The sequence below is a fragment of the Misgurnus anguillicaudatus genome, chromosome 2 (assembly GCF_027580225.2).
Source record: "Misgurnus anguillicaudatus chromosome 2, ASM2758022v2, whole genome shotgun sequence".
NCBI classification, from domain to species: Eukaryota; Metazoa; Chordata; class Actinopteri; order Cypriniformes; family Cobitidae; genus Misgurnus; species Misgurnus anguillicaudatus.
The window spans coordinates 13,308,280-13,330,032 of record NC_073338.2 but is presented as its reverse complement, the minus strand read 5'-3'; the positions used below and the strand labels follow the sequence as shown (position 1 = coordinate 13,330,032).

The following is a 21,753-nucleotide window of genomic DNA, read 5'->3' as shown; positions in this document are numbered from 1 at the left end:
CTGGTGTACATCGTAGCATGTCTCTATTTGGCTGGGCTGATTTGGATCTCATTATTATTGGAGCTGCTTGTGCAGATGCAATATACATTTTGTCAACTGGACCTTCATTTAATCTTGAAGCTTGAGGCTGTTTCAGAGGTTTAGAAGAACTTCTATATTGTTCAGGCAAAGTTGGATAAGTTGGGTTGTAAGGAGGAGGTGTTACAGTTATTGTGGATTTTTCTGGTGTTTGTGAATATTTCCTTTCAGCTTCAGTTATTATATTTGTCCAATCTGGATCAAATGAATCATCACTGGTTGTATCTTCTTTAACTGAACATTTAATAGACATGATTTTATTCAACTTGTTATATGCTTCAACTTGAGGCTTCATTGCTTCAACAAGTGAAACTGGACACCCATTAATGCCACAACAAATTCCTCCTTGTTTCACAATCCAATTAGCAGCCAGTATTGGGAATACTTTTGTCTTGATAGAGTCTTTTTGGGACTCGAACCAGCTTAACTGTACATCCATAGATGCATTGATATCCAGTCCTTTTTTAAAAAACTTAGTTTGCTTCTTCTTTTTATCCAAATACCAAACAGATATCATTTTGCTGTTACAGGCACTTGCCATCTTGCAAATTATTTGTCTCTCAGTCTCTTGTATTTTCAAAACAGCAGGACTATTTTGTGTGTGTGTGTGTGAATTCCAAGGGAGGCCCCAACAGCAGCAAGGCTATTTATATGTGTGTGTGCGTGTGTGAATTCCAGGGGAGCCCCTCAGCTTCTCTCTGCTTCTCTTCTCTCTAACCTGCTCTAGTTTACTCGAGGAACAAAGAAGGGGGGAAATTAAAAAAAACTAAATAAAATTATTAACTAATTATTTATAAGTAACTTAATCAATTTATATTTCCTTTTTCTTCTATTTTTTCCTTATTTTATTTTATTTAATTTTTTCAAGTTGCTCTCAGATCAGTCTCCTCCTTAAACACCGAACAGCTTCATTGTCAAAATTGAAATGCACGCGATTCTAGCTCCTTTTTATTGATTCCCTTCCTCTAAGGGTTCAATTCCCAGCGTATTTAAACGTTTTAGGGTTTCTTCGTATCTTCTATACTGCACTGCACTAACTCGGAGCACAGACCCGCCACTTTAAATCGCAATAAATCACCACTGTCACACTATCCTCGTTTCCTTCTGAAACGATTCTTCGGTGTGTTGGAAATATTTTAGAGATTACTCTCGCCATATTCCAACCACCTCCCAGTCATGACAGCTGATTGCTAAATCGCCTTACAGCTATCCCAATATATTGACTAAATGGTCTTCTTTCTAAAAAAGATCCACTTTTTTAAAAGTCTTTTCAAACATAGAAAAGACTACCCCAGCTTCATTCAATATTTTTAGAGGTCTACTGATCAGAGCAACTCAAATAAGCCACATCAAATTTATATTATTTAAATTATTTTTCTATTACTGACATATATATTCATTGGCAACACAACTGATGTTTAAATGACACAGTTCTTTTAAGCAGTTTCAGTCAAAGTCCAATCATCAGGCAGACTTATAATTATTTTGAAATAAAATAAAGTCTTACCTGAAATGATTGAGACAAATGCCTGAAGATGCAATCCTTGTTCGTGACGCCAAATTGTAGACTTGGAATTAAGCCTTTTCCCCTTTATTATTTGATTCACGGATCCGGACACCAATTGTCTTGCCAAGAAAAAATCTTTAATATATATATGTCAGGAGAGAAACCAGTAAAGATGTTCTATTTATGACAGCCTATACATTTCTTTAATTCTCCTTCCTTTCACCCCGTCATCCCTCAGTTTCTCTGGGGTGGTACAGTAAGGTTTGAGCTTTTATACATCACAGAAAGACTTCCTTGTAAGCAGTGATGCCGGTAACGCGTTACTTAGTAACGCGTTACTCTAATTTTACCACTTTTTTTAGTAACGAGTAATCTAACGCGTTAATATTTCCAAACCAGTAATCAGATTAAAGTTACTTATCCAAGTCACTGTGCGTTACTATTTTTGAAATTTTCCTTAGTAAAATATATATTTTCTTGTATATTTCTTCTTGCGTCTCGGGAAGTGAAGTCAGGTGTGCGACAAGTCACGTTTTCAGCACGAGGACAATTCAGGTCATGTGTAAGCGACACAAACGTAAACAACGTACAATGGAGAGAGAAGAGAGATGCAGCTACAAAAACACTACGTCAAAAAAAAAAAAAAAACAACTTTTGGAGTCGCGGCACGGCGCAGACAGTGAAACTAAGAGCAAGTCCCACCCGGTGATGCGAAGCAGTGAGCAGGAGTTCATCCACTACCCAAACAACAAAAGCTAGACTTCAGTGCAAAACCAGTAAGTGTGGGAGAGTTGAAGAACGAAAGTAACAAAGCTATTTTCTCCGAGCCCTGATAACATCTAAATCTCACTATGACAGCATATTAGCACATAACCTCTGAAAGAGTTGACAAATATCGCGTTATTTACTCACCGATTTCCACGTGTAGATCCAGAACTGTGTTTTCAACCATGATAAGTACATTCCAAAAGCGGTCTTTTTTCTTACAACGCGTTGTGTTTCTCGTTTCATGTGTTACAATACTGATTAATCTCTACAAGGTATATAACATCCTGAAGACTTCTCAGTTTTTCAAAATAAAAGTAAGTCGAGTTTATAGAGTAAGTAGATCCTGTCGGGTCAAAAGTAACACTTGTTAGTTTTGTCCCGCTGCTAATACTGTGTATAATATGGTAAAAATTTATATTATTCTAATTTGATTTAATTTAATTTTCATAGTGTTCAAACTAGTCTCAGCAATTTAAGTTTGAACTGTTGGTTGCTTTTGAAACATTTGATAAAACTGAAATTAAAATAAAAATGTAATTTAATTATTTTTTACAAAGATAAATGACAAAATAAGTTTGCAGTTACATATTAAATAGGTCATAGTAATATATATTTAATAAAAACAAGTGTAACACAAAAATCTATCATGTTTTGTTGTGTTACTTTTGACCCACCTGTGTGTTACTTTCGTCCCTGCTGTCAAGGTCAAAAGTAACAATTCACTACTCTTGTTTAAAGTGAAATTATACAGAAGTCGTTTTACATTTGTTCAAAATTCCAGCTGGTTTTGATAGACCACACTTGTGAGTTATTGACCACAGCAAAAATATATCTCTGTCTAAAACATTAGTTTTTAAAATTAAGTTTTTCTGAAAATGGCCCCTGCTCACCCCTATTTATGTTAAGTGAAGTCAAGAAAGACTCATATATATATATATTTTAGTTTTTTAAAACACAACAGTTCAACTTAAATTGTCAGGAGATACATTGTTGACGTTACTGTTAAAAATGCACTTCCAATAAAGTGAGTGTTGGCAAAACCGGTTGTCATTTTTAATGTTGAGGCAGTGGGGGTGTTGGCAGCTACTGGAATGTAACTAACAAAGTAACTTGTAATCTAACTTAGTTACTTTTAAAATCAAGTAATCTGTAAAGTAACTTAGTTACTTTTTAAAGGAGTAATCAGTAATCAGTAATCAGATTACTTTTTCAAAGTAACTGTGGCATCACTGCTTGTAAGGTAGAAAAACATGTTGCTTAAGCATCTCAAATATAGAACATATATGTCATGCTAACACATGGCACAGTCCACTCCTATATTAAGATACTATTCTTAGTGTATAGTTCTATGGTGCTTTGCAAACTGTAGACATCTGACATGTCATATCAATGAAGTGTATTACCCTCTTTCAATCCCCTGACATGTGATCCATACTATCCATAATCTCGTGCATTCAAACACATGCATTTAACACTCCATAAGATAACACAACTGATTATGAATATAAAGAATAATAACACAGATACATAATATATAATAATAAAATCATATTAAAATAATACATTTTAATAAAAGAATAAATTTAATAATAAAAGACTAAATTTTAAGTCTTCAATACACATAACAGTTCTGTGTTAACTACCCTGAACAGCCTAGCAATTTTATAAACCACCTAAAATACCCTAGCAAATGCCTATCAATCATTTAGAAAGCCACAGCCTCAACGTCACAATCACCAAGAAAACATAACAATATCCTGGCAACCAATTTGAATATTGTAGCCTAGCAACAGCCCAGCAATCACAGAGAATGTCACAGCAACAGCCTAACAACCACCCTTAATATGCTAGCAACTTCATAGTAATCCACCATAATATCTCAACAACAGCCTAGCAATAACAAATAAAACCCTATCAACAATCTAGCAATCACCCAGAAAACAAGAGCAATAGCATAGCAACCAACCAGAATTCCACAACAACAACCTAGCAACCACGCAGAACCCCAGAACAACAGCCTAGCAACCGCCATAACTCCCTAGCAACCACAAAGAATGCCAGAACAACAGCCTAGCAACCACCCATATAGCCTAGCAACAGTCTAGCAATCGCAGAGAAAACCAAAGCTATACCCTAGCTACCATTTAAAAAAACCTTAATAACAGCCTAGCAACCACACATAATGCAATAGAAATAGCCTAGCAAACAATCACAATACCCTAGCAATGATTTAAAACAGACACAGAATGCAACACAAACAGCCTAGCAACCACCCATACATCCCTTGCTACGATTTAAAACAGACACAGAATGCAATAGAAACAGCCTAGCAACCACCCATAACACCCTAGCAATGACTTTAAACTGACACAGAATGCAATAGAAACAGCCTAGCAACCACCCACAATACCCTAGCAACGACTTAGAATGCAATAGAAATAGCCTAGCAACCACCCACAATACCCTAGCAACAACTTAGAATGCAACAGAAACATCATAGCAACCACCCATAATACCCTAGCAATGAATTAAAACAGACCCAGAATGGAATAGAAACAGAATAGAAACAGCCTAGCAACCACGCAAAGTGCAATAGAAACAGCCTAGCAACCACCCATAATACCCTAGCAACAGTCTAGCAAGCACATAGAAAACTAAAGCTATACCCTAGCAAACATTTAAAAAACCCTAGCAATAGCATAGCAAGCAACCAGAATGCAACACAAACAACCTAGCAACCACGCATAAAACCATAGTAACAGCCTAGCAACCACACATAATGCAAGAGAAACCACATAGCAACCACCCATAATACCCTAGCAACAACTTAAAGAACCCTAGCAACAGCCTAGCAACCACACAGAATGCAAGAGAAACAGCCTAGCAACCACCCATAATACCCTAGCAATGACTTAAAACAGACAGATAATGTAGCAGAAACAGCCTAGCAACCAAACAGAATGCAACAGAAACAGCCTAGCAACCACTTATAGAACCCTAGCAACCACACAGAATGCAAGAGAAACAGCCTAGCAACCACCCATAATACTCTAACAATGACTTAAAACAGACAGATAATGTAGCAGAAACAGCCTAGCAACCAAACAGAATGCAACAGAAACAGCCTAGCAACCACTTATAGAACCCTAGCAACCACACAGAATGCAAGAGAAACAGCCTAGCAACCACCCATAATACTCTAACAATGACTTAAAACAGACACAGAATGCAACAGAAACAGCCTAGCAACCAAACAGAATGCAACAGAAACAGCCTAGCAACCACTTATAAAACCCTAGCAACCACACAGAATGCAAGAGAAACAGCCTAGCAACCAAACAGAATGCAACAGAAACAGCCTAGCAACCACTTATAGAACCCTAGCAACCACACATAATGCAACAGAAACAGCCTGGCAACCACACAGAATGCAAGAGAAACAGCCTAGCAACCACTTATAGAACCCTAGCAACCACACAGAATGCAAGAGAAACAGCCTAGCAACCACCCATAATACCCTAGCAATGACCTAAAACAGACACATAATGCAACAGAAATATCAACAGATTAAGTGAGAAACTCTTATTTTGAAATCATTCCTCTCGTGCGTTTACCGTAATGTCTAATTTATGTGCACAAAGAAAAAAAACGGGGGGCTAGTTTGACCGTCTTTTTTGGAGTGGCGGCTGGCTTGACCGCAGTAAAACTCCGGCGAGCCGCTGGCCGCTTGCGATCTCTCAAGTTTTGTACATTAGAGGCAAAGCTTCACAGCAGCATTAATAATGTGTTTAGAAATATATTTCTGCATCAAATTTCATGCGGATTTATCAGTGAGCCCTGCTTTCCGTCGTGAACTCGAAGGACTCTTATTCTGCCTGACACAAGGAAGCCGGGCCGCGGTTTGGCCAATCAGATGAAGGGGGCGTTTCAGCGCCGACCAGAGGCGTAAATGAAATATAGAACCTATTTACTGATTTGTAATCCACAAATGAAAAATGAAAAATCGAGCCGTAATCTAATTTTCCATTTTATGAAATAAACGGAAAAACGAAAAAACGAACCGATTTCCCATTTCTCTTTACATGATTTCAGATAGGATATTAAATGAATAAAACGTTCACGGACCCACGTGCTACTTGTTTCTCAGTACTGTTATCATTGTCATTAGGAAAATATAAGAAAATAATACAGTATGCAATGGTCACTGTTCAGCACAGCACTTTATTTCTTCTGTATGTCACTATTCCCTCTATAGTACATGTTTCAGACCCTTCGTTTTCAATAGACAGACACAGAAGTTAATTCATAGTTCAGAGTGGATGTTGATGCAAGTTTTAAAGAGGCTTCATATTGACAGACAAAATGGATCTTTGTGGTTGTGTACATAACAGCATTTCTTTCTGTCTTATCTTTATTATGGCTGTGACAGTATTTTACCACCACCATGGTAATGCACCAATTCACCACTGTGGTGCGGTGGTTTATATAATGTGTTTGTGTGAGGGGGGAGGTATATATCTTTTTTATATATATATTGAAAATAAAAAATGTAAACAAAGATCATATATGATGTTTCTTAACAAACGTGTGTGTTCATAGGCGGCAATTTCTTTTTCCACCGGTGGGTGCTCATCACAACCTCCAGCTTTACTGGACGCCAGGTGCTCTGGAGCGCTCAAAAGCTTTGAAGAGGTGGAAAGCAGTGCAGTCATGTTTTCGTGTGATTTTACATGCGAATTGTAAAGTTAAAGGTCATGTTTTTTCTGTGTTTTTGATTGTGTTCATGTTTTGTGTGTAAAAAACAATATTTTTCACACAATTTACTGTATAGCGCTGTTTTCACTGTCCTCAAAACGGGCTGATGCCTTTCTTGTTCTATGAAGTCCCTCCTTCAGAATTATGTAACGAGTTCTGCTTGTGTAGTTTGTTTAGTGTGTTTCGACAGCAGCTTAGCTTAGCCAGAGCTAGGGCTGCACGATTAATGGCACATGATTGTCACGCGCATCTCGTCAGTAAAGCTGGTTTCTTGATAAGTAATAAATCGCCATCAGCTGCTTTCAGATGGAGCGCCATTTACTACACAGAGCCATAGTTCACTGACAAAAGGGGAAATAAATATCGCATTCATAATCGGCAATGATTTCCCCTTTTGTCAGTAAACTACGGGTCTGTGTAGTAAATGGCGCTTCATATGAAAGTAGCTGATGGTGATTTATTACTTATCAAGGAACTGGCTTTACTGACGAAATGCGCGTGACAATCGTGTGTAATTAATTGTGCAGCCAGAGCCATTTGAGCTTAGCTGACGCCTGACATGTTCCTGTGGGCAGAGGTTAGTCAAAGCTCATCATTCAACTTGGAAGTAGAGGGCTGTAGTACAAACTGGCCGTTCGCTGTAGGATTTTGTCACAGGTGGGAGCGGAGCGGACCGCCCCTGTCGTGGGTCATGCTCCTCCTTCTGTTTCCACCCCGAGGACGTCCCAAAATGCCCCAATGACCAAACAGACAAGAGGAATAAAATGTAACAGTCTTTATTTAATTAAAAACAGGGAAAAGGGGAAGGGTTCTAAAAATGGTGAGCTTTCTGGAACTGAGGGAACAGTGATCCGAGTCACTTCTGACTCTTCACGTGGACTGCAGGTAAGTCTTCCTGACTTTTCCTCTCTCTTTGTCTCCACGTGAACTACAGGTAAGTCTTCCCGGCTTCCTCTCTTTGCGTCTCATAGGTGAACTACAAGTGAACGTTTCTAGCCTCTTTTCCTGAGCTCAGAAGGATAGATACAGGTAAGTACACTGGTAAGTAAGCAGGTAAGTACACTGGGCTTGCAGCTTCGGGCGTACAGGGAGGTATACAGGTGAGTACACTGGTAAGTGGCTTTCGGCGTACAGGGAGGTATGCAGGTGAGTACACTGGTAAGTAGCTTTGGGCGTATAGGGAGTTATGCAGGTGAGTACACTGGTAAGTAGCTTCGGGCGTACAAGGAGGTCTACAGGTGAGTACACTGGTGAGTAGCTCTAGGCGTAGAGGGAGGTATACAGGTGCGTACACTGGTGAGTAGCTTTGGGCATGCAAGGAGGTATACAGGTAAGTACACTGTTAGGTAGCTTTGGGCGTACACAGGGGAGTATACAGGTAAGTACACTGGGCTTTAGGCGTACAGGGAGGTATACGGGTGGGTACACTGGTAAGTAGCTTTGGGCGTACACAGGGGAGTATACAGGTAAGTACACTGGGCTTTTAGCTTTTAGGCATACAGGGAGGTATACAGGTGGGTACACTGGTATGTAACTTTGCAACTTGAACTTACTGGCAAGGGAATGGGCGGATGTACAAGGCTTATCCTTCTTGACACTCTGGTGGTTGGAGCAGACGTATAGGCACACAACGACTTCTAGTCTTCCTCTCTCGAACAGACTTACGACGACCACTTAGGCGCCGACTTCAGGGCATAGGATAACACAATCCCACGACGACACAGAGCCCTTGGCTCAGACCTGCAGCCGGCAGCAAAGACACACAATCTCTTCGACAATAACAATACTTCAAGGAACATGCAAGGAGGATTACACCACCTCTTAGCTTCAGGCAGGAAAGGGGCAGATGGAGGCACCGGGTGAGGCGGCTTTGTTGTTTAGACAAACGCACCCACTAGATGGGGTCACAGAGGTAGGTAGATGGAGGTGGGGGGTCGTACGGTACAGTGGGCTACAAGAGCGGGGCCAGCCACTTCACCTCAACTTTCTTTCAGACAACCAGGCAGAAGATATGGACATAGATTGACATCTGGAAACACTCGACACGTGTATAGTTATACACAACAACAGTAAGTACACTTTTTCCCCACCACAAATAGATAGATACAAGCTCTCCCTCTGCAGATGTCGAACACAATGTTCACAGCCCAGCCTTACTTGCTACAGTCGAGGCGCCACCACAGGCGGGGGGGAGTTGAATCGGTTTCCAGTCGTATAGGAATAAAAGACAGATGTCCAGTGCCACCACTCTGCTCTTCGGAAACAGGTCTCTTTCTTCAGCCTCCAGATGCTCGTCTTTACTCTTCGTTTCGTTTTTCCGGCTTGCCCTCGCCCGCCCCCTTTCACAAAAATCCAGCGGGCTCCCAAAGCGAACTCGTGGAACAACTGCTCTCCTTCAGTTTCTTTCACGCCCTTTTTATGGGTTTCCTCTCCTCTTCAAAGCCCAATCATCGATCGCCACACTTGCTTAACACACCTGATCCTTCTAATCTTCGATTTGTTTGCCCGGAGTTGGCCGGAACCGACCTGGTGTTTCATTAAAATTCATGCGGGCGGAAGGATCTTCGCCCTTTTCGTTCCGCCGATAAAAGTCACTCCATGACAGTTTGAAAGGGGAATATATTGCTTGGCAGTGAACTTAAGAGCATAAATAATACCTTAGCTCAAACAGCAAGATTACACACTAACTAACGTTGCGATCAGGGAAAACCGTACCTTTAATGTGAATAAACTGAGCATATGTGCTTTGCCATTTTGCTGGGTGCTAGAGCCGAGCTTCTGAGCACCCACGGGATTGGCGCATATGTGTGTGTTTATTGTAGCACTTCAAACCATGAAACAAAAAGTGAGAAACCTTATTGGGGTTATAATGTTTCCAGCAGCACTAAAAACATGTTCTGATGGTGTACGGGTAACGCAGATTGATACTTTTTCACAACCTTGAGTGACCAAGAAAGAATATTTTGCCTTTGTTCTGCTCAAAAGCTAGCGGGTCATCACTGATATCAGTTGCAAATAGCGCTCTAACTCTTTATCTGCTGGCTGTTGGGTTCACACAAACTTGAAGATATCTCGCTGGGGGAGATTGTACTTTATATTTTTTCATAGTTTGTGACGTGCACGCAACCGCAGGGCTCTCCTGATTTTGCCAAGTGGTTGATGTCCTCAGGGCAACATTATGTTGACCTTGGGACAACATTTCAATCAACCAATCAGATTTCAGAAATAAGTTTAAAGTTTATTTTAAGTTTAAGCTTACAACCAGGATTAGCTGTTTCTAGATCATTGTTTTTCACTTATCATGTCCATCTGATTTTAGGGTCTGGTTAGGGTTGGGGTTTGAGGTGGGTTTAGGTTTTATTTAGAAAATTGTTGTCCTTGGGTCAACACAATATGTTGCCCTGAGGACATCAACCACTTGGCAAAATCAGTTCAAGCCAACCGCAGGCCGCACTTTACCATATGTATTAAGGCTCTAATCATCACTTTTAAAATGATGGCTATGTCCATGAGTTATAAAATTAAAGTTACCACCAACCATTGTAATCCACCACCAAGCTACCATGTTGTAATGGAACCTTACAATATATTTTGTACTTGTTTTGGATTGTATTCAGATCAAATTCTAGTTATCCTAATAATTAAGATGCAGTGTTTTGTATTTCACAATTTATGTTAAAAGGGGCTATGACTTGTTTTTTATTTATTATGTGTTTTATTGTAGGCAGATCACCGTGCAACTTGGTGAAGTCATGTGTCTTTCCAGATGCCAAAATCTGTACCCCTCAAAAAGTAAGTAAATAATAATGGTGTCCCGTGACAAAAAATGGAAACATTCTTTATTTTAATAGTTGTACTTGGGCCAGTTTTTTGTATGTTTCTGTACTAATGAAATATGTTTTTTTAAGGACTTTATTAAATGCCATGATAGCCAAGATGAGCCTGAAGAGGAGATTTGGGAAGATGCTGTTTCATAAGTCTTTGCTTTGCCAGATTATCTGTGGTAGGGGTGTCTGCCAACGTGATGCCTTGCTGGTCTGGTTTGAGTTTGAAGTCTCTCACAGACAGTCCAGAAGGTCTGGAGTCCATCTTAGCTTTCATTGGTAAGTGACTGCATGACTGCACAAGAGGCTGTTTGACCCACACATAAGGCAAACAGTCAATGTTTGCTTTGTTTAGCATCTAAATTTGGGGGGGTAAAAATATAAAGTCAATATCACCCAAGTATTCAGACCCTTTACTCTGTACTTAGTTAACGCACCTTTTGTAGCAGCAGTTAGAGCCTCAGGTCTTTTTGGGTAGGATGCAGCAAACTTTGCAACACCTGGATTTGTTTGTAACCAAACCGTTCAGAAGCACCATTCACTTCCATAGTATTCTTTTATCCTGCTATGGAAGTCAATGGTGCTTCTGGTCAGTTTGGTTACAGACATTCCTCAAAATATCTTTGTGTTCATCAGAACCCTTCAAGGTGTAGAAACATCAAGACCAATAGGAGACACCTGAGCTAAATTCCAGGTATTGTTGCAAAGGGTCTGAATATGTATAATGTAAAAATGATATTTCAGTTTTTCTTTTTTCATACATTTGCAAACGTTTTAAAAATCAATTTTATGAGAACAAAATGTAAACAATTGAAGTATCATGCAACAACATAACAACATTGAAAATTGAAGGGGGTGTTCATACTTTCTGAATGCACTGTAGATTATCTTAATTAAAGCTCATTGTCACATTTGTAAACACAACAACTTTCTTCCTTCATCAGACAGTTATGCTATGTTTTTAGTCAGACCATTAAAGAACACACATTGGTAACACTTTAAAATAATGTTCATTAGTTAATATTAGTTAACTACATTAGTTAACATGAATTAATGATGAACTGCAATCATACAGCATTTATTAATCTTTATTAATGTTAATTTCAACAATTACTAATACTTTATTAAAATTTGGTTAACGTTAGTTAATGCACTGTGAACTAACATGAACAAACAATGAACAGCTTTATTTCTATTAACTAACATTAACAAAGATTAATAAATACTGTAACAAATGTATTGCTCATGGTTTGTTGATGTTAGTTAATACCAGAACTAATGTTAACTAATGAACATTATAATAAAGTGTTACCCACACATCTTGCCTTAATGTGCAATAAAAAAATGTATACATGGGCTAAAAAACATAGCATTTTTGACAATGGAATAACATGTGGTTTGTTTTTCCTCTTTAGATGCTGTCATCATATTTTAAGTGCATAAGCCAGAATGGATGGGTGGTGGTGACCATAAAAAGACTGTCAACTAAACCAACAACAAAATTCATATTTGCAGTAATAAATAAAATGACTTTTAAACATGATTTTGTTTTCTTATTTTATGATTTTACTTTATATTTGGAATATTCCACTTTTGCACTACTAACTGGAAACTGTTTGAAAGAATGTGTTTTTATCTATAAAAGATAAAATTCAATGGTGAATCAACGTTAAAATGCCAGCTGAAATATCAAAATAGCATTAAAATGACATCCATATCATAACATCCTGATGTCAAATAGATGTAGAATTGACATCAAAATGACATCAGCAGACGACACTTTGACGTCAAAATGACTTTCATTTTTGACCTATTCTGTGACGTAATTTTGACGTCAATGTTTGATGTCAAATTGATGTTAAATTGACATCAAATGCCCGCTGCTCGATCAAGCAGGTCACGCGATCGTTCAGGGAGGAAACTGGACAACGGAATACGTTTTTTCAGCTTTTATTCGTGGAAAAAACAAGGGAAGCCGGTGCAGGAGCTGACGAAAAGACGCCAGATCGCGTGGTTTGCCTGCTGCAATCAGGAGAAAAACGTCTACTTTCAAAAAAATCCCTGCATCAGCGAGAGTGTGTTCGCTGCATTTTCAGTCATTCAGTAATTTGTGATTAATAAAAGCAGAACCACTTAAATTGTCTTGTTTTTATGCTAACACTGTCAAACTAACTTGTAAATGTAAGTTATTGATAGATTGATTCATTCATTTCTGATCACCCTAACCACATGAGTTATAAAAATAAATATTTAGACAATTTTGACGATTGCAACAAATATTTTTTATTAAATGCAACTGCTCAAACCCACTGCTTGTGACTCTTTAAACAACATAACGTTAGCTAAATATTTAACATTTTGTTTGTTTTAATAACTTGGCCAAAACAGAAGTGCTCCGCTGATTACACTCCACCTGTCACTCATTATCCTGCCTATATACCTGGGACACACACAAGCGCTCTTTGCGAAGTCTTGTTTTGCCCCGTGCAGCACTACTGAGCGTTATTTCCCTGTTTTCCCTGTGTTTGTTTCCCTGGTGATTACTTTTGGACTGCCTTTTGGATTATTGATGTTTAGCTGCCAGCCTCGACCTTGGACTGTTTACCCGTTTACGAATGATCTCTGCCTGCACAGGGAAAAAGTTTATTGGGTTCACCTTGCCTTTGTGATAGTATAGCGCCAATGCCTGAGTTGGATGCATCCACTTCCACAATGAACGGACAATCAGGATCAGGATGATGCAAGATGGGAGCTGACGTGAACATGAATTTAAGGTCTTCGAATGCTCTTTTTGCATCGGGACACCACGACAACTTGTGATTGGTTTTCCGTACCAGGGAAGTTAAAGGGGCTGCGATGGAACTGAAATTTCTGATAAAGCGTCTGTAGAAGTTTGCGAAGCCCAGGAAACGCTGGAGGTCTTTTACTGATTGGGGTTGCGGCCAGTTTAATACTGCATGTACCTTTCGTTCATCCATAGCTACCCCTTCGGGACTAATGACATACCCCAGAAATGAAATGGATGTGGAATGGAACTCACATTTCTCTGCCTTGGCGTAAAGTTGGTGTTGTATGAGTCGCTGTAGTACAGTTCTGACGTGTTGGATGTGTTGTTCTCTGGAATCGGAATAAATCAGTATGTCATCGATGTACACAATGACAAACTGGTTGAGCATGTCTCTGAACACGTCGTTTATGAAAGACTGGAACACGGAGGGACTGCTAGATAGGCCGAAGGGCATGACCAAATATTCATTGTGACCATTCGCCGTAGAGAATGCGGTCTTCCACTCATCACCTTCGCGGATGCGAATGAGGTTGTAAGCGTTGCGCAGGTCGAGCTTACTGTAAATCTTGGCGTTGCGAAGCTGTTCTAGGGCTGCAGGGACTAAAGGAAGCGGGTATCTGAATTTAACTGTGATTTCGTTGAGTCCGCGGTAGTCAATACATGGACGTAAACCCCCATCCTTCTTCTCCACGAAAAAAAATCCTGCTGAAGCGGGTGATGTGGATTTACGAATAAACCCCTTGGATAGTTCTTCGTCTATGTACCTTTTCATGGCTTGGGTCTCGGGCTCTGACAGGGGAAAGATGCGGCCCTTAGGAAGTTGTGAGTTGGGAAGCAGCTCGATAGCGCAGTCGCAGGATCGATGGGCTGGAAGCTGTGTTGCTTTGGTCTTGCTAAATGCCGTTGCCAGGTCATGATATTCCTTAGGTACATTGTCAGGAAGAGGAGTCATGGTACCTACTGGTGACAGAAGTGGAGGTAATTCAGGTTTTCTGGGAATACACTTTAACTGGCAAGAGGGGCTCCAGTGCACTATTTCCTTGTTGCTCCAGGAAATTAAAGGGTCATGTTCGTGTAGCCAGGGGAAGCCAAGGATGATGGGATTATGAGGTGACGGCATGGCGTAGAAGATAATGTTCTCAGAGTGATTGGTGGAGATGTTCAGGGTTATTGTTTCTGTGATATGCGTGACGCGACCTGAGCCGAGGGGTCGTCCATCTAACGCTGAGACAGAGAGAGGTGAGCAAGGGGTTAATTTAATATTGTGAGTTTTAACTAGATCAATGTCAATGAAGTTACCGGCAGCCCCAGAATCTAGCAAGGCTTTAGTAGTTACAGTGTGACCATGAAATTTCAATGTAACACGAATTTCGAGACAATCAAAAGTTCCCGTGGAGGAAAGAGCACTCACCCGGCCCAAACGGGACTGGGCAGGTCGGACAGGGCAGGAAGCTATGACATGTCCGGGCTCGCCGCAATATAGACATAATCTCTCTCTGAATCGGCGATCTCTCTCCTCCACAGTTAATCGTGCACGACCCACTTGCATGGGTTCACATTCCTCGGTTGACGTAACAGGGGAGGTACTCACATAACGGGTGGGTCTTCGTGTCCGGACGAGATTGTCAATGCGAATGGCCAGATCCACAAACTCAGTAAAACTCTTCCCTTCGTCTCTGCAGGCCAATTCAGATTGAAGCTCACCACTTAATCCTTGCCTAAACATCGTCTTGAGGGTGGTTTCAAGCCAGTCTGTTTGTGCTGCTAACGTGCAAAATTCCAACGCGAATTCAGCCGCGGTGCGGCGACCTTGACGCAGCGCCAGCAGACGCTCACCCGGATCGCGTCCTCCAGCTGGGTGCTCGAACACCGCCTTCATGGTTTGTTGGAATTCGTCGTATGTGCTGTGATCAAAACCTCCCGAAGTCCATAATGCTGTCGCCCATTCTAAAGCCTTACCGGTGAGTAGCGTACAGACTAGCGAGATCTTGTCGATCTCGGTGGGGTAAACATGGGGTTGCTGAGCGATGAATAATGAGCACTGCATAAGAAATCCACGGCATCTTTCAGGTGTACCATCGAATTTCTCGGGGAAAGCCAGTCGTGGTGTAGTAGGAGCGACAGGATGTGGCTGTGGAGCTGGTGGAGGTGGCTGTGCAGTGGCTGCCGCGGAGGAAGCAGCGGCTGACGCGGCCGCGAGCCCGTGTAGGCTCTGAACAGAGCGCACGAGCTCCTCCGTCAGTGATGTTAGCCTCGCTAGCTGTTGTTGGTGAGCCATGAGGACGCCGGCTTGCGACGAGAGCTCTCCGGTGATCTGGGAAAGAGTTGTTGGATTCGTGGGTGGCGAAGTCTTCTGTGACGCGTCAGACAAGGTTGGATCCATTTGCAAATCTTTATTAGTATCACACAGCAGTTTAGACAAAGGCAATGCAATGTAGCGGTAAAACTGGAATGTAAACACAGATACGGCTTGGGGCAGGCAGATAGTAATCGTAATCGTTAACACAGTCCAGAATCGGGGCAGGCGGAAAGCAATCGTAAATGTAAACACAGTCCAATATCGGGGCAGGCAGAGATCATTCGTAAACGGGTAAACAGTCCAAGGTCGAGGCTGGCAGCTAAACATCAATAATCCAAAAGGCAGTCCAAAAGTAATCACCAGGGAAACAAACACAGGGAAAACAGGGAAATAACGCTCAGTAGTGCTGCACGGGGCAAAACAAGACTTCGCAAAGAGCGCTTGTGTGTGTCCCAGGTATATAGGCAGGATAATGAGTGACAGGTGGAGTGTAATCAGCGGAGCGTGGGGCATAGTGGGAAATGTAGTTCCAGTTAGAAGTCAGGTGAAGGTGATGTTTGAACACCGGGGACGTTAGCGCTGACATCCGTAACACATTTAGTTTCTTTCGATAAGGTCCCTTCTCTTTTTCTTTCAACTTCTCGATTTCTTCCGTTCTTCTTCAATTTTACCTAGTTTTAGATTAACACACGCACAATTAAATGGCATAGCGGTCGGCGGTGCCTCTAAACATGGCGCCCACGTGGTAACAATACTTTTTGTGTATATAATACTTTGTGTACACTGAAAAAAATGACTCATTCAATTTACTAATTTTTTTAAGGTAAGTGGTTGCAATCAATTTATTTAAGCTACATTTAAACAAAATTTATTTTATTTAAATTTTTTTCTTTAAATGTAGCTTAAATAAATTGATTGTAACCACTTACCTTAAAAATATTGAGTAAATTGAATGACTCATTTTTTTTCAGTGGGAAAAAATAACATAATTACAGATTAGTGGTTCTCAAGGTTATAGCATAATACAAGGTAAAAGCAGTTTAAAAAATATTGCTGCAATGACCTATTTTTTCACGTGCTTGCAGAGAATGGTTTACCAAAACTAAATTACTGGGATGATCTTTATCACATTGTCTAGGTCAGGGGTCTCCAACCTTTTTTCATTGGAGAGCTACTTTCTAAAAAATAAAAGTCGAGAGCTACTTGTGTCACGTTATTCCTAAATTTGTGAATCAATAGACCCCTTCAAGGTTTGTAAACATTGAATGACGATCGGGTGCGCGCGCAGCACGGGGTCAAACAGTTTATACCATTTAGGCTTTATAATGTAATCTAACAGGACTGAAAAATGATGACTTACCTCAAATGAAGTGAGCACTACAAACACAAGCCTCTTTGATATTTGCATTGTCTCAGTCTGCACGTTAATTGCTTGGAGACGCAGGTGTTGTATTTTTTTGTTTTTGAGATTCTGCATGAATCGCGAAAACTTAACGGAAGACCCCGTGCGATTTTCACAGCCCACAACGTAAATAGGCATTTTTGACGATACCGAAAAATACGCAACTCAATCTGCTGTAATGGCTTTTCTGACCCCGACATGCGCAGTGGGAACCGCCTGTGACGTCAACCGTGAAGGGGTCTATAGACACCGGTCTATTAACTCACTGTGATTTGAACTCTTTCCTGCCAGCATTTTTTTTTTTTAAGTTGCCAGCCAGTGCAAGCATTTTTTTATTGTTCACAAAATTGTAATACCTTCAAGAAAATGCTTTTCTTTAAACATAAATTACGATACATCAAATGAAAGAACACATCCTACAACAACAAAAAAAACTTTCATGTTGTCTTTATACTTTTGTATCACCTCTTGTAGGATTCGTCCAAAAATACCACATTTTGAATAAAAAAAATCAATTATTAAAGATCAGATTTAGAAAGATGATCCAAACATAGAGTATTTACTGCTTTTTTTAATTCATAATAGGGATGTGCATGTATGTCACGTATGGCTCTCTGGTATTTCTTGACATTTGATGTTTAAATATGAGATGATAACCCATTGAACCTTTGACGACGACTGTATTTTCGTTTTATCAAAAATAAATCCGAAAATGACGGCATCCATTTTAACCATATTGCCTCGACTCGAGATGTGCGCGGATTGTCCGGTTTCCATGGCGCGAGCTTCACAGAGTTGCGCGGATCGTCCGGTTGCCACGGCGCGGGCTTCACAGCGTTGCGCGGATCGTCCAGTTGCCGCGGCGCGTGCTTCACAGCGTTGCGCGGATCGTCCGGTTGTCGCGGCGCGGGCTTCACCGCGTTGCGCGGATCGTCCGGCGCGGGTGCGCGGACTTATCTGTTTGTTATTGAATCAAACATGTTAAATTACTGATGTCATATGATACGCCGGTCTACACAGCTCAACGCGACGTCAAACACGTAGGGGAGAGCGGGGTAAAGTGAGACATCGGGTAATGTGAGACACCCCCTGTATCTAGGCAACGGAACACATTTGTGGTCATGTGACCATTATGTTTTTAAGCCCCTCAAATATCCCCTTGGCCATGAAGGACAGGACGTCATGCTGCTTTGGTTAGCATGTTTTTTTCACAAAAATGTATTTTTTGCTTGTAAAAGTAAATTTTCTTGCTGTCAACTTAATCAACTGTTGTGCTAAAGCAAATTGATTCAGGTAGAAAAACTTATTTCACACATGTTTATGAACTACCAACATATAAAACCTTGTGATGATGCTAGCTGAAGATTAGCCTGAATTTCCAAGAGAGATAGTTTTTTTCTAAAATGTGGCGGTGGGGTAAAGTGAGACAAATGCTGCGGGGTAAAGTGAGACATGAGGCACAAGTTCAGTTTAGTCTAAAACATATTTTAATGTAATATTACATAACATATGTTTTATTTTTAATGTTATAAACATTGCAGAAAAACCATTATGCCTAGTCAATACACAAGGAAGACAGCCTGGGGAAAAACACCCCTTGAGAAGATGGAGAGTGCAGCTGCTTAGGTCAAGGAAGGAAAGAAGTCTCTAATGCTACTTACACACCAAACACGAGGCATCATGGTACTGTGGGTTCACACCAGACACAAGTTCAACAATTTGCGCAAGTAGATTACATACACAGTCAATGCAAAGACGTGATCAGACACATCCTCGCTTGTGGCGATGCGAATGACGTGATATGGGTGGCGCGTTTGCCACGAAAACACGCGCTATTCGCCTCAAACGCGTCTTCGCCGAAAAAACTCGAGCGAAAAATTCGCATGACACAATGTTAAATCCTGCGAGTAATCTAGATCGAGTAACGCGATGCCCTGCATTTGGTGTGTACGTAGCATAACACACTCTAGATTACTCGCGGGATTTAACATTGTGTCATGCAAATTTTTCGCTCGAGATAAATATTTTCAACTTGGGCGAAGACATGTTTGAGGCGAATAGCGCGTGTTTTTGCGGCAAATGCTCCGCTCATATGGCGTCATTCGCATCGCCCCAGGCGAGGACGCATCTGGTCGTCTCTTTGCATTAACTTTGAATGTAATCTAGTTGCACAAATCGTTAAACTCACGTCTGGTGTGAACCCACAGTAAGAGCAGCTGCAAGGGATAGAAATATTGATAGATGGTTCTGATTGTCTTTTGCGCTGACCCCCAGACACTAGCTGGCTCTAAGGGTCCTTTGTTCTGACCCCCAGACTGCGTTCTAATCTAACTGGTTCTATCTGTTATTTGAATGTTAATTAAAAAATTTTAAATTGTCGGAGCCAATGGTGTAGTGGGCAGCGCTCTGACATGTGGTGCTTTCACACTTTCTGCGACCCGAGTTCGATTCCCGGCTCGTGGTCATTTGCCAATCCAATACCCTTCTCTCCTCCCTGTACTTTCCTGTCCTCTCCAAAACTCACTGGTAAATAAAGGCAAAAACTGGCAAAAAAATAAAACTTTTGAATTATATTATGTTGTATTTGATTTTGGTTCAGAGTTAATGTACTTTCAAGTGTTTAGAAAAATAATGTTCTTAATTGACCAATCCCCTTGATTCTGTTACCATTCCAACATTATTTCTTTAATGTGTGGTTGTCAAGCTAGCTGTCAGGATTTTATCTGTTACAATATGTGCTGTTGTGTGCTGTTATGGTAGTTTCAGAGTGGAAAAAGTAAGTGGATCAGTTAACCCCGAGCTGGTTCACTTTACCCCCTTGATTTTTCTGGTCTGTCTCAGTTTACCCCTAAGCTGGGGTAAAGTGAGACACAAGACCACTTTTTTTAAACAATCATATTTTCACTGCTCTTCGTCCTGAATACATTCTGGTAATTTCCATAGCTAGGAAACATCCTGAATTAATGGTAAATGTGTAAATTTGACTGATATATAATTTTAGCTCGCGTAGAGGGGAGCAAATGTAAAAAAATGTCTCACCTAACCCCACTCTCCCCTACCCAGTTTTTACTACCACAGGGGCTTGTAACACTAACCAGTAGGGGTGGAACGGTACATGTATTCGTTTCGAACCGAATCGGTACGGGGGTCACGGTTCGGTGCATGAATTTAAACGGAGAATACACGGTATGAAAATAAAAAAAACTTGCGTGCAAAATAATTAATGTAATGCGGAACTACTGTTAGATACGCGGGTTCTTTATGGACAGCTAATCTGTTGCCCTGCTTTAGCTCTGAAGCTCTGATTGGCGCCGATGCAGCCGAGCTCCGCCTGTGTATGCGCTCTATCAGAGCCCGTCTACACCATAGATATGTATAAAGGCTAGATGGCTCGACCGCGCTGCTGGCCAATTGAGTGCAACGTCCGCATTTTGGCGGCCATCTTACGACAGGGCGCTTGCTCACTTGTAGCATTGAGTTTTAATGATGCAGGTACTTTTAAATGACCATAACTTGCTTAATTTTTTACCGATTTTCAAACGGTTTGGTTTGTTATAAACGTCAAAGATGTACCTATGACACTGCATACCTATACTAAAAAAAAAAAATAAATTCATGAAACATGTTAAAGCATCCAGAATTATAGCCACGTTAATAACGTTTGTAAAAACCCAAACCGTTTGAAAATCGGTAGAAAATTGAGCAAGTTATGGTCATTTAAAAGTACCTGCACCATTAACCTCAATGCTACGAGTGAGCGAGCGCCCTGTCGTGAGATGGCCGCCAGGTGATGCCGTTAGGGACTCCGCCTTGAGCCATCTAGCCTTTATACATATCTATGGTCTACACATTCTGGCACTCTGCAGTTTTTTGTAAGGTCGACGCCGGCAGTGTTGCCAACTCGGCGACTTTGTCGCTAGATTTAGCGATTTTTCAGACCCCTTCAGCGACTTAGTTTTTAAAAAGCGACTAGCGACAAATCTAGCGACTTTTTCTGGCGTTGTTGGAGACTTTTGGAGACTTTCATGCCTTGAAAGCACGTATCATTCACTCTTCTCAACGAGCAGCTACCGCTGCTTCCGTGGGCCCCATCCCAAAGCACTCACAGGTGGCTTAGTCTCTCCCAGGTGCAGTCAGGGGAGGAGGTTCATCTCTCCGCGTCCCGACGGCATAATCGTGCATGCGGGAAGCCGGAGCTGCCTGATCACGCGATGGCTTACATTTATGGCGGGATGTAAATAAATGGTCTTTTAGTAAAATAAATCACTGTACAAAAATAAATGTATTTGAGTAAGCTGAGCATCAGCACATTCAGAACAGACAAAGTGAATG

General features: G+C 40.9%; 1 long non-coding RNA gene across 2 annotated transcripts in view; it reads left to right on the top strand.

The window, feature by feature from the left end:
- LOC141349269 (uncharacterized) overlaps positions 1–12,475 on the top strand; it is an 84,931-nt gene extending 72,456 nt beyond the window's left edge. The window contains exons 1-4 of one of the 2 annotated variants that reach the window (XR_012371073.1): positions 6,600–7,104; positions 10,833–10,900; positions 11,017–11,211; positions 12,348–12,475. This is a non-coding gene — a long non-coding RNA (uncharacterized lncRNA). Of the gene's footprint in view, positions 1–6,599; positions 7,105–10,832; positions 10,901–11,016; positions 11,212–12,347 lie in introns of those variants that run through there. The other variant, XR_012371070.1, reaches the window with a different exon arrangement.
- The last annotated feature ends 9,278 nt before the right edge of the window (positions 12,476–21,753 follow it).